Below are 8,797 nucleotides of genomic sequence, written 5' to 3'. Positions count from 1 at the left end.
TAGGGTTGTTTTAGGGTCAGGCCAGGGCCCTGGGTTAGGGTTGTTTTAGTGTCAGGGCCAGGGCCCAGGGTTAGGGTTGTTTTAGGGTCAGGTCCTGGGCCCAGGGTTAGGGTTGTTTTTGTGCCAGGGCCCAGGATTAGGGTTGTTTTAGGGTCAGGGTCAGGGCCCAGGGTTACGGTTGTTTTAGGTCATGGCCAGGGCCCAGGGATAGGGTTGTTTTAGGGTCTGGGCCAGGGCCCAGGGTTAGGGTTGTTTTAGGGTCAGGGCCAGGGCCCAGGGTCAGGTTTGTTTTAGGTCAGGGCCAGGGCCCAGCATTAGGGTTGTTTTAGGGTGAGGGCCAGGGCCCAGGTTTAGGCTTGTTTTAGGCTCAGGGCCAGGGCCCACTGTTAGGGTTGTTTTAGGTTCAGGGCCAGGGCCCAGGATTAGGCTTGTTTTAGGGTCAAGGACAGGGCCCAGGGTTAGGCTTGTTTTAGGCTCAGGGCCAGGGCCCAGTGTTAGGGTTGTTTTAGGTTCAGGGCCAGGGCCCAGGATCAGGCTTGTTTTAGGGTCAAGGACAGGGCCCAGGGTTAGGGTTGTTTTAGGATCAGGACCTGGGCCCAGGATTAGGCTTGTTTTAGTGCCAGGGTCCATGGTTAGGGTTGTTTTAGTGTCAGGGCCAGGGCCCAGGTTTAGGGTTGTTTTAGGTCAGGGCCAGGGCCCAGGGTTAGGGTTGTTTTAGGTCAGGGCCAGGTCCCAGGGTTAGGGTTGTTTTAGGGTCAGGGCCAGGGCCCAGGGTTAGGGTTGTTGTAGGGTCAGGGCCAGGTCCCAGGGTTAGGCTTGTTTTAGGGTCAGGGCCAGGGCCCAGGGTTAGGCGTGTTTTAGGGTCAGGGCCAGGGCCGAGCGTTAGGCTTGTTTTAGGGTCAGGGACAGGGCCCATGGTTAGGGTTGTTTTAGGGTCAGGGCCATGGCCCAGGGTTATGCTTGTTTTAGGGTCAGGGCCAGGGCCCAGGGTTAGGGTTGTTTTAGGGTCAGGACCTGGGCCCAGTGTTAGGCTTGTTTTAGTGCCAGGGCCCAGGGTTACGGTTGTTTTAAGGTCAGGGCCAGGGACCAGGGTTAGGCTTGTTTTAGTGCCAGGGACCAGGGTTCGGGTTGTTTTAGGGTCAGGGCCAGGGCCCAGGTTCAGGTTTGTTTAAGGTCAGTGCCAGGGCCCAGCATTAGGATTGTTTTAGGGTCAGGGCCAGGGCCCAGGTTTAGGGGTGTTTTAGGGTCAGGGCCAGGTCCCAGCGTTAGGGTTGTTTTAGGGTCAGGGCCAGGGCCCTGGGTTAGGCTTCTTTTAGGGTCCGGGACAGGTCCCAGGGTTAGGCTTGTTTTAGGGTCAGGGCCAGGGCCCAGGGTTAGGCTTGTTTTAGGGTCAGGGACAGGGCCCAGCGTTAGGGTTGTTTTAGGGTCAGGGCCAGGGCCCAGGGTTAGGCTTGTTTTAGGGTCAGGGCGAGGGCCCAGGTTTAAGGTTGTTTTAGGGTCAGGGCCAGGGCCCAGGGTTAGGCTTGTTATAGGGTCAGTGCCAGGGCTCAGGGTTAGGGGTGTTTTAGGGTCATGTCCAGGGCCCAGGGTTAGGGTTGTTTTAGGGTCAGGCCAGGGCCCAGGGTTAGGGTTGTTTTAGGGTCAGGGCCAGGGCCCAGGGTTAGGGTTGTTTTAGGGTCAGGTCCTGGGCCCAGGGTTAGGGTTGTTTTTGTGCCAGGGCCCAGGATTAGGGTTGTTTTAGGGTCAGGGTCAGGGCCCAGGGTTACGGTTGTTTTAGGTCATGGCCAGGGCCCAGGGATAGGGTTGTTTTAGGGTCTGGGCCAGGGCCCAGGGTTAGGGTTGTTTTAGGGTCAGGGCCAGGGCCCAGGGTCAGGTTTGTTTTAGGTCAGGGCCAGGGCCCAGCATTAGGGTTGTTTTAGGGTGAGGGCCAGGGCCCAGGTTTAGGCTTGTTTTAGGCTCAGGGCCAGGGCCCACTGTTAGGGTTGTTTTAGGTTCAGGGCCAGGGCCCAGGATTAGGCTTGTTTTAGGGTCAAGGACAGGGCCCAGGGTTAGGCTTGTTTTAGGCTCAGGGCCAGGGCCCAGTGTTAGGGTTGTTTTAGGTTCAGGGCCAGGGCCCAGGATTAGGCTTGTTTTAGGGTCAAGGACAGGGCCCAGGGTTAGGGTTGTTTTAGGATCAGGACCTGGGCCCAGGATTAGGCTTGTTTTAGTGCCAGGGTCCATGGTTAGGGTTGTTTTAGTGTCAGGGCCAGGGCCCAGGTTTAGGGTTGTTTTAGGTCAGGGCCAGGGCCCAGGGTTAGGGTTGTTTTAGGTCAGGGCCAGGTCCCAGGGTTAGGGTTGTTTTAGGGTCAGGGCCAGGGCCCAGGGTTAGGGTTGTTGTAGGGTCAGGGCCAGGTCCCAGGTTTAGGCTTGTTTTAGGGTCAGGGCCAGGGCCCAGGGTTAGGCGTGTTTTAGGGTCAGGGCCAGGGCCGAGCGTTAGGCTTGTTTTAGGGTCAGGGACAGGGCCCATGTTTAGGGTTGTTTTAGGGTCAGGGCCAGGGCCCAGTGTTAGGCTTGTTTTAGTGCCAGGGCCCAGGGTTACGGTTGTTTTAAGGTCAGGGCCAGGGACCAGGGTTAGGCTTGTTTTAGTGCCAGGGACCAGGGTTCGGGTTGTTTTAGGGTCAGGGCCAGGGCCCAGGTTCAGGTTTGTTTAAGGTCAGTGCCAGGGCCCAGCATTAGGATTGTTTTAGGGTCAGGGCCAGGGCCCAGGTTTAGGGGTGTTTTAGGGTCAGGGCCAGGTCCCAGCGTTAGGGTTGTTTTAGGGTCAGGGCCAGGGCCCTGGGTTAGGCTTCTTTTAGGGTCCGGGACAGGTCCCAGGGTTAGGCTTGTTTTAGGGTCAGGGCCAGGGCCCAGGGTTAGGCTTGTTTTAGGGTCAGGGACAGGGCCCAGCGTTAGGGTTGTTTTAGGGTCAGGGCCAGGGCCCAGGGTTAGGCTTGTTTTAGGGTCAGGGCGAGGGCCCAGGTTTAAGGTTGTTTTAGGGTCAGGGCCAGGGCCCAGGGTTAGGCTTGTTATAGGGTCAGTGCCAGGGCTCAGGGTTAGGGGTGTTTTAGGGTCATGTCCAGGGCCCAGGGTTAGGGTTGTTTTAGGGTCAGGCCAGGGCCCTGGGTTAGGGTTGTTTTAGTGTCAGGGCCAGGGCCCAGGGTTAGGGTTGTTTTAGGGTCAGGTCCTGGGCCCAGGGTTAGGGTTGTTTTTGTGCCAGGGCCCAGGATTAGGGTTGTTTTAGGGTCAGGGTCAGGGCCCAGGGTTACGGTTGTTTTAGGTCATGGCCAGGGCCCAGGGATAGGGTTGTTTTAGGGTCTGGGCCAGGGCCCAGGGTTAGGGTTGTTTTAGGGTCAGGGCCAGGGCCCAGGGTCAGGTTTGTTTTAGGTCAGGGCCAGGGCCCAGCATTAGGGTTGTTTTAGGGTGAGGGCCAGGGCCCAGGTTTAGGCTTGTTTTAGGCTCAGGGCCAGGGCCCACTGTTAGGGTTGTTTTAGGTTCAGGGCCAGGGCCCAGGATTAGGCTTGTTTTAGGGTCAAGGACAGGGCCCAGGGTTAGGCTTGTTTTAGGCTCAGGGCCAGGGCCCAGTGTTAGGGTTGTTTTAGGTTCAGGGCCAGGGCCCAGGATCAGGCTTGTTTTAGGGTCAAGGACAGGGCCCAGGGTTAGGGTTGTTTTAGGATCAGGACCTGGGCCCAGGATTAGGCTTGTTTTAGTGCCAGGGTCCATGGTTAGGGTTGTTTTAGTGTCAGGGCCAGGGCCCAGGTTTAGGGTTGTTTTAGGTCAGGGCCAGGGCCCAGGGTTAGGGTTGTTTTAGGTCAGGGCCAGGTCCCAGGGTTAGGGTTGTTTTAGGGTCAGGGCCAGGGCCCAGGGTTAGGGTTGTTGTAGGGTCAGGGCCAGGTCCCAGGGTTAGGCTTGTTTTAGGGTCAGGGCCAGGGCCCAGGGTTAGGCGTGTTTTAGGGTCAGGGCCAGGGCCGAGCGTTAGGCTTGTTTTAGGGTCAGGGACAGGGCCCATGGTTAGGGTTGTTTTAGGGTCAGGGCCATGGCCCAGGGTTATGCTTGTTTTAGGGTCAGGGCCAGGGCCCAGGGTTAGGGTTGTTTTAGGGTCAGGACCTGGGCCCAGTGTTAGGCTTGTTTTAGTGCCAGGGCCCAGGGTTACGGTTGTTTTAAGGTCAGGGCCAGGGACCAGGGTTAGGCTTGTTTTAGTGCCAGGGACCAGGGTTCGGGTTGTTTTAGGGTCAGGGCCAGGGCCCAGGTTCAGGTTTGTTTAAGGTCAGTGCCAGGGCCCAGCATTAGGATTGTTTTAGGGTCAGGGCCAGGGCCCAGGTTTAGGGGTGTTTTAGGGTCAGGGCCAGGTCCCAGCGTTAGGGTTGTTTTAGGGTCAGGGCCAGGGCCCTGGGTTAGGCTTCTTTTAGGGTCCGGGACAGGTCCCAGGGTTAGGCTTGTTTTAGGGTCAGGGCCAGGGCCCAGGGTTAGGCTTGTTTTAGGGTCAGGGACAGGGCCCAGGGTTAGGCTTGTTTTAGGGTCAGGGACAGGGCCCAGCGTTAGGGTTGTTTTAGGGTCAGGGCCAGGGCCCAGGGTTAGGCTTGTTTTAGGGTCAGGGCGAGGGCCCAGGTTTAAGGTTGTTTTAGGGTCAGGGCCAGGGCCCAGGGTTAGGCTTGTTATAGGGTCAGTGCCAGGGCTCAGGGTTAGGGGTGTTTTAGGGTCATGTCCAGGGCCCAGGGTTAGGGTTGTTTTAGGGTCAGGCCAGGGCCCAGGGTTAGGGTTGTTTTAGGGTCAGGGCCAGGGCCCAGGGTTAGGGTTGTTTTAGGGTCAGGTCCTGGGCCCAGGGTTAGGGTTGTTTTTGTGCCAGGGCCCAGGATTAGGGTTGTTTTAGGTTCAGGGTCAGGGCCCAGGGTTACGGTTGTTTTAGGTCATGGCCAGGGCCCAGGGATAGGGTTGTTTTAGGGTCTGGGCCAGGGCCCAGGGTTAGGCTTGTTTTAGGGTCAGGGCGAGGGCCCAGGTTTAAGGTTGTTTTAGGGTCAGGGCCAGGGCCCAGGGTTAGGCTTGTTATAGGGTCAGTGCCAGGGCTCAGGGTTAGGGGTGTTTTAGGGTCATGTCCAGGGCCCAGGGTTAGGGTTGTTTTAGGGTCAGGCCAGGGCCCAGGGTTAGGGTTGTTTTAGGGTCAGGTCCTGGGCCCAGGGTTAGGGTTGTTTTTGTGCCAGGGCCCAGGATTAGGGTTGTTTTAGGGTCAGGGTCAGGGCCCAGGGTTACGGTTGTTTCAGGTCATGGCCAGGGCCCAGGGATAGGGTTGTTTTAGGGTCTGGGCCAGGGCCCAGGGTTAGGGTTGTTTTAGGGTCAGGGCCATGGCCCAGGGTTATGCTTGTTTTAGGGTCAGGGCCAGGGCCCAGGGTTAGGGTTGTTTTAGGGTCAGGACCTGGGCCCAGTGTTAGGCTTGTTTTAGTGCCAGGGCCCAGGGTTACGGTTGTTTTAAGGTCAGGGCCAGGGACCAGGGTTAGGCTTGTTTTAGTGCCAGGGACCAGGGTTCGGGTTGTTTTAGGGTCAGGGCCAGGGCCCAGGTTCAGGTTTGTTTAAGGTCAGTGCCAGGGCCCAGCATTAGGATTGTTTTAGGGTCAGGGCCAGGGCCCAGGTTTAGGGGTGTTTTAGGGTCAGGGCCAGGTCCCAGCGTTAGGGTTGTTTTAGGGTCAGGGCCAGGGCCCTGGGTTAGGCTTCTTTTAGGGTCCGGGACAGGTCCCAGGGTTAGGCTTGTTTTAGGGTCAGGGCCAGGGCCCAGGGTTAGGCTTGTTTTAGGGTCAGGGACAGGGCCCAGCGTTAGGGTTGTTTTAGGGTCAGGGCCAGGGCCCAGGGTTAGGCTTGTTTTAGGGTCAGGGCGAGGGCCCAGGTTTAAGGTTGTTTTAGGGTCAGGGCCAGGGCCCAGGGTTAGGCTTGTTATAGGGTCAGTGCCAGGGCTCAGGGTTAGGGGTGTTTTAGGGTCATGTCCAGGGCCCAGGGTTAGGGTTGTTTTAGGGTCAGGCCAGGGCCCAGGGTTAGGGTTGTTTTAGGGTCAGGGCCAGGGCCCAGGGTTAGGGTTGTTTTAGGGTCAGGTCCTGGGCCCAGGGTTAGGGTTGTTTTTGTGCCAGGGCCCAGGATTAGGGTTGTTTTAGGGTCAGGGTCAGGGCCCAGGGTTACGGTTGTTTTAGGTCATGGCCAGGGCCCAGGGTTAGGGTTGTTTTAGGGTCAGGGCCAGGGCCCAGGGTCAGGTTTGTTTTAGGTTAGGGCCAGGGCCCAGCATTAGGGTTGTTTTAGGGTGAGGGCCAGGGCCCAGGTTTCGGCTTGTTTTAGGCTCAGGGCCAGGGCCCACTGTTAGGGTTGTTTTAGGTTCAGGGCCAGGGCCCAGGATTAGGCTTGTTTTAGGGTCAAGGACAGGGCCCAGGGTTAGGCTTGTTTTAGGCTCAGGGCCAGGTCCCAGGGTTAGGGTTGTTTTAGGGTCAGGGCCAGGGCCCAGGGTTAGGGTTGTTGTAGGGTCAGGGCCAGGTCCCAGGGTTAGGCTTGTTTTAGGGTCAGGGCCAGGGCCCAGGGTTAGGCGTGTTTTAGGGTCAGGGCCAGGGCCGAGCGTTAGGCTTGTTTTAGGGTCAGGGACAGGGCCCATGGTTAGGGTTGTTTTAGGGTCAGGGCCATGGCCCAGGGTTATGCTTGTTTTAGGGTCAGGGCCAGGGCCCAGGGTTAGGGTTGTTTTAGGGTCAGGACCTGGGCCCAGTGTTAGGCTTGTTTTAGTGCCAGGGCCCAGGGTTACGGTTGTTTTAAGGTCAGGGCCAGGGACCAGGGTTAGGCTTGTTTTAGTGCCAGGGACCAGGGTTTGGGTTGTTTTAGGGTCAGGGCCAGGGCCCAGGTTCAGGTTTGTTTAAGGTCAGTGCCAGGGCCCAGCATTAGGATTGTTTTAGGGTCAGGGCCAGGGCCCAGGTTTAGGGGTGTTTTAGGGTCAGGGCCAGGTCCCAGCGTTAGGGTTGTTTTAGGGTCAGGGCCAGGGCCCTGGGTTAGGCTTCTTTTAGGGTCCGGGACAGGTCCCAGGGTTAGGCTTGTTTTAGGGTCAGGGCCAGGGCCCAGGGTTAGGCTTGTTTTAGGGTCAGGGACAGGGCCCAGCGTTAGGGTTGTTTTAGGGTCAGGGCCAGGGCCCAGGGTTAGGCTTGTTTTAGGGTCAGGGCGAGGGCCCAGGTTTAAGGTTGTTTTAGGGTCAGGGCCAGGGCCCAGGGTTAGGCTTGTTATAGGGTCAGTGCCAGGGCTCAGGGTTAGGGGTGTTTTAGGGTCATGTCCAGGGCCCAGGGTTAGGGTTGTTTTAGGGTCAGGCCAGGGCCCAGGGTTAGGGTTGTTTTAGGGTCAGGGCCAGGGCCCAGGGTTAGGGTTGTTTTAGGGTCAGGTCCTGGGCCCAGGGTTAGGGTTGTTTTTGTGCCAGGGCCCAGGATTAGGGTTGTTTTAGGGTCAGGGTCAGGGCCCAGGGTTACGGTTGTTTTAGGTCATGGCCAGGGCCCAGGGATAGGGTTGTTTTAGGGTCTGGGCCAGGGCCCAGGGTTAGGGTTGTTTTAGGGTCAGGGCCAGGGCCCAGGGTCAGGTTTGTTTTAGGTCAGGGCCAGGGCCCAGCATTAGGGTTGTTTTAGGGTGAGGGCCAGGGCCCAGGTTTAGGCTTGTTTTAGGCTCAGGGCCAGGGCCCACTGTTAGGGTTGTTTTAGGTTCAGGGCCAGGGCCCAGGATTAGGCTTGTTTTAGGGTCAAGGACAGGGCCCAGGGTTAGGCTTGTTTTAGGCTCAGGGCCAGGGCCCAGTGTTAGGGTTGTTTTAGGTTCAGGGCCAGGGCCCAGGATTAGGCTTGTTTTAGGGTCAAGGACAGGGCCCAGGGTTAGGGTTGTTTTAGGATCAGGACCTGGGCCCAGGATTAGGCTTGTTTTAGTGCCAGGGTCCATGGTTAGGGTTGTTTTAGTGTCAGGGCCAGGGCCCAGGTTTAGGGTTGTTTTAGGTCAGGGCCAGGGCCCAGGGTTAGGGTTGTTTTAGGTCAGGGCCAGGTCCCAGGGTTAGGGTTGTTGTAGGGTCAGGGCCAGGGCCCAGGGTTAGGGTTGTTGTAGGGTCAGGGCCAGGTCCCAGGTTTAGGCTTGTTTTAGGGTCAGGGCCAGGGCCCAGGGTTAGGCGTGTTTTAGGGTCAGGGCCAGGGCCGAGCGTTAGGCTTGTTTTAGGGTCAGGGACAGGGCCCATGGTTAGGGTTGTTTTAGGGTCAGGGCCATGGCCCAGGGTTATGCTTGTTTTAGGGTCAGGGCCAGGGCCCAGGGTTAGGGTTGTTTTAGGGTCAGGACCTGGGCCCAGTGTTAGGCTTGTTTTAGTGCCAGGGCCCAGGGTTACGGTTGTTTTAAGGTCAGGGCCAGGGACCAGTTTTAGGCTTGTTTTAGTGCCAGGGCCCAGGGTTCGGATTGTTTTAGGGTCAGGGCCAGGGCCCAGGTTCAGGTTTGTTCAAGGTCAGTGCCAGGGCCCAGCATTTGGATTGTTTTAGGGTCAGGGCCAGGGCCCAGGTTTAGGGGTGTTTTAGGGTCAGGGCCAGGTCCCAGCGTTAGGGTTGTTTTAGGGTCAGGGCCAGGGCCCTGGGTTAGGCTTCTTTTAGGGTCCGGGACAGGTCCCAGGGTTAGGCTTGTTTTAGGGTCAGGGCCAGGGCCCAGGGTTAGGCTTGTTTTAGGGTCAGGGACAGGGCCCAGCGTTAGGGTTGTTTTAGGGTCAGGGCCAGGGCCCAGGGTTAGGCTTGTTTTAGGGTCAGGGCGAGGGCCCAGGTTTAAG

Source organism: Gorilla gorilla, chromosome 2 (assembly GCF_029281585.2).
Source record: "Gorilla gorilla gorilla isolate KB3781 chromosome 2, NHGRI_mGorGor1-v2.1_pri, whole genome shotgun sequence".
Taxonomy (NCBI): Eukaryota; Metazoa; Chordata; class Mammalia; order Primates; family Hominidae; genus Gorilla; species Gorilla gorilla.
This window is presented reverse-complemented; position numbering follows the sequence as displayed.